This window comes from Melanotaenia boesemani, chromosome 6, assembly GCF_017639745.1.
Source record: "Melanotaenia boesemani isolate fMelBoe1 chromosome 6, fMelBoe1.pri, whole genome shotgun sequence".
NCBI lineage: Eukaryota > Metazoa > Chordata > Actinopteri > Atheriniformes > Melanotaeniidae > Melanotaenia > Melanotaenia boesemani.
This window is the reverse complement of record NC_055687.1, coordinates 6769087-6773194: the sequence shown is the minus strand read 5'-3', so window position 1 is coordinate 6773194 and position 4108 is coordinate 6769087.

Here is a 4108-nt window from a genome sequence, read left to right as displayed (position 1 = left end):
GTTTTCAAGAAGACTGCACAGTCCTCACGGTCCTGCAGAAAGGTGCTACATTGTCAGATTTAACGTGTAAGTCAATATTTGCCCCAAAACTGTCTAAATTTGCAAAATAAGAAGTAAAGGAAGTACAAGCAGATGGGAGGGTGTTTGCCAGCCAATACACCAAAAAGACAATTTTTTTTGTAGCACATTTAATGTACAACGCAATTCAAAAACCACCACACATTTCCATGGGGTCATAAAACATGAAGGGGATTGAGTAGGATTGGATCTGTGTGAGTTCATGTTGCTGTAATTTTCTGCTTTTAAGTTTAACTACAGACCTCCACACCCTTCTGAAGTTGGCCTTCAAATATGGTGCCATTCCCCTGTGGATGCCTCCCCTGGTGAATCAGATCTGCTTCAACTTCACCTTTCTGTCCACTTTTGTACACTACACACACACACACACACACACACACACGCACACACACACACACACACAAACAAAGAAAAAAAAACAGCAGCAAGGTTCTAAAAAGGTGACACTGTCCTGTTTTAAATGGGCTGTGTGACAATAGTTTGCATGAGGGAGATTTGTTTGCAGCACACTGATGGCCTGTGGTTCTTTAATGGAGGCATTTTCTTTTTGGTGGGTCTTTTTTTTCCAGTGCAGCTTCAGTCATGCAAAAACCAAATAAATCATTTTGAAGGAAACAAAAAATATTTTCACAAAATGTGGAAGAATAGCTGATGGCTACAGGGAACTTTGTTGAGTTTATTCATATCGAGTTTACATCAGTGGCTTTGAACTGGTTGTCTGGACCAGAATGTCTTGTTGATGTCAGAGAAGAGAGGTTAGAGAAGAATAGACAGACTGGTTGGAGATCAGCACTGGTTCCCACCAAGGTCTGCAGAATATCATCTCTGAACACACAACACCTCCAACCTTGAAGCAGATGGGCTACAGCAGCAGGAGACACACCGGGTGCCTCCTGTCAGCTAAGAACAGGAAACTGAGGCTACAATTCACACAGACTCACCAACACTGGACAATAGAAGATGCCTGGTCTGATGAGTCTGCATTTCAGCTCCACATTCAGATGGTAGGCTCAGAATCTGCTGGAAACATGGGGTGGGGGATATTTTCTTGTCCTACTTTGGTCCCTTAGTACCAACGTGGCCTGGTTTAACCACCACAGCCTACCTGAGTATTGTTGCTGACCATGTCCATCCCTTTATGACCACAGTGGAGCATCTTCTGATGCTACTTCCAGCAGGATGATGCACCATGTCACAAAAATCAGATCATTTCCACCTGCTTTCTAAAACGTGACAATGAGCTCAAGGATGTGACAAGGACTCCAACGGCCTCCACAGTCACCTAATCTCAATCCACCAGAGCAGCTTTACTAATATAAATAAATAATTATCATCAGTGTTCCCTGCAGCACACAAAAGACACTAAATTGTCAAAGAAAAAACATCAACAAAGTCAACAATCAGCTTGAATTTCATGATTTCAAGTAAAACGATAGGTGGGTGGGGTGTGTGTGTGTGTGTGTGGGTGGGGGGGCGTCTGGTTAAAGGCTAGTTTGTTGACTTTGGCTCACTGAACAACAAATTCTCTGGAGGTTTTTGTTATTTTTTCTCATCACTGTATGTTAATAGGAGATTGTATACATGTTATTATAAGGTTACTTATTTGTTATGTTAGATTTTGTCATACATAAGTTAAAGTTAAGCTGCTGTATGTCATAGAAATAGGAGCCACAGAGCTTCTCTTTTATAGATACAATTATATACTCAAAATATATTACTAAGATCAAATTACTTAGTTTTTTTTTCTTTTATTATTATTTATTTTGGCGTGGTGGAATAGTGCCTACATGAGTTGCTGATTGATTCGGCTATACCAAGTCACCAGTCACTAAAATTACTACTAAGCAGGAGGAAGGAGAGACTCTAAATGTCAAAGGAAGGACCACTTTTTATGTCAAAAACAGTTTCAGTCTGTTTTCACAGGACTGTGATGTTACTGTACATTCCAAACTTCCAAACTAGTTGCATATGTGAGTGAACTACAAGTTTAAAGTAATTAAAATGGACTTTCTTTTCAAATATGTCACTTTTGTAAGTTTAGCAAGAGTTAAACAAGTTAACAGTCGAGCTGCTGCTTTTCCACTAACTCAAGCCTGTAGTACCTCCCGGGTCCAGCCGCAGTCCTGACTACTGTTTTCTACTCATGGAGGCATGTGGAGGTACTGATGCTGTTTTTTTTTTTTTTGTTTTTTTTTTTGCAAACAGGTTACATAAATCAAGAATACTGTGCAAGTTTCAGAGTTTATATTTTATACAAAAACTTTATGTCAGCAGCTAGTCCAGTTCGGTCACACAACATGTACATTTATCAGGTTTATCAATGAGGACAGGCTTGCTTAGTTAAAAAAAAAAGATAAATATAGCACATATTTTATTTAAAGCAGGATCTCCCTGTTGGATCTTCCCATCTCTGAGAAAATAATGTTGCTATTTTAATCCTCCTCAGTGACTGTCGGAGTGTGATGAAGCTTTCCTGGCGATGGTGATGAATGTATTTGTTTTCTATGACGTGTCCACACCCGTCAAGTGCTTGTTCCAGATTGTTCTGTTGGCGGAGCTCAACCAGATTACTTTAAAAGAAAATAGGAGAAAATGAAGACATCAGAGTTAAGAAAAAAAACTTCCATACTGGGAGGGACAGTCTTCTTTTTCTGATTAGTAGTCAGATCCAAGTTCAGTTCGATGTGTTTTTAGAGAAATTGCGTTTGTACATGTATACTCTGCGTTGGTACACCCACTATGTAATGGGAATATTAAAAAAAAACTGTTTCACCTCATTGAATTTGTTCTCTTACCTCTTAGACTGTCTGTTTGTCCTCTAAAGTTATCTAACCTTACTGTGACAGGAAGTGAGGCGTTTTGTGTCAAGGTGGCAGCAGGAGATGAGGAAGTATGACACAAATACAGGAATGTAGTGGTTTATTAACAAGAACAAAAGGTGCAGGACAAAAAAGGGAAACCGACTCAACAGATAACCGAATTAAGAAAAGAACTAAACTTGCTGATTAAACAAACAGAACAGGGAACAGAACTCTGCAAAATAAAACAGGAAACAAGACAGAGGACTAACCGACATGGTCAGAAAAAGAAAAACTAAACCAAAAACCTACAGATCATGAAAAGATGTCAATTTATGACAAAGAATGTTTCTTCTGGGATTATGTCAAATTCTTATAATCTGAAATAATGAGAGTTTCCGGTTTTACGGAGGCCAAGGGAAGAATGAAAAAATATTTTACAAATAATCTAAGACCATAAACATCTTCAGATTGAGCCTCTAAAAATAAAGTTAATGCTTTAACCTCTGTCTCATTAAAACTGTTAACATCAGAGAGGAAATGACAGGTAACCGATACTGAACTGAAAAAAATTTCTAAAAATCTTCATTGGCGGGCAAAATAAATCAAACTTCAGACGAAGTCAATGTAACTCAAAGTTCTTTATAAAATGTAAAAGATCTGACAAATCCCACTTTAATTTACAAAAGGGTTATATTCGTAACATTCAGAGGCTCTCCGGGGTTAGAGGTGAAAAACTGAGGAAACCTTCATATTTGAGGGAATAATAAATAAATAAAAACATTTGCATCAGGAAATACAAGAGACTGATAAAGAGAATGTTAAAGGATTAAAGCTGGAAAAAGAAAATACATTGAAAAATTAACAAATGTGTTTGTTACTGAAAAAGTGAAAGAACAAGTAGGATTTAACTACAGACAGACTCACAGGACAATAAAATTAATGACAAAACAATGAATCAATAAGTACTGAGATTAGTTTTTAAAACGTAACACCATAATTCCACATGTTTATTTTTAATTCTTGGAGGCCACATAAACAAATGTCCCATCCCTGAAAAAAAAATTTAAATAAAATTAATAAAAAAAAATATTTCCATCCATCCATTATCTAGACCGCTTTGTGCATCAAGGGTCGCGGGGAGGCTGGAACCTAAGCCAGCATTCAGCAGGTGATAGGCACCCCCCCCCCCCCGATAGGTCACCAGTCCACCGCAGGACAACACAGAGAGA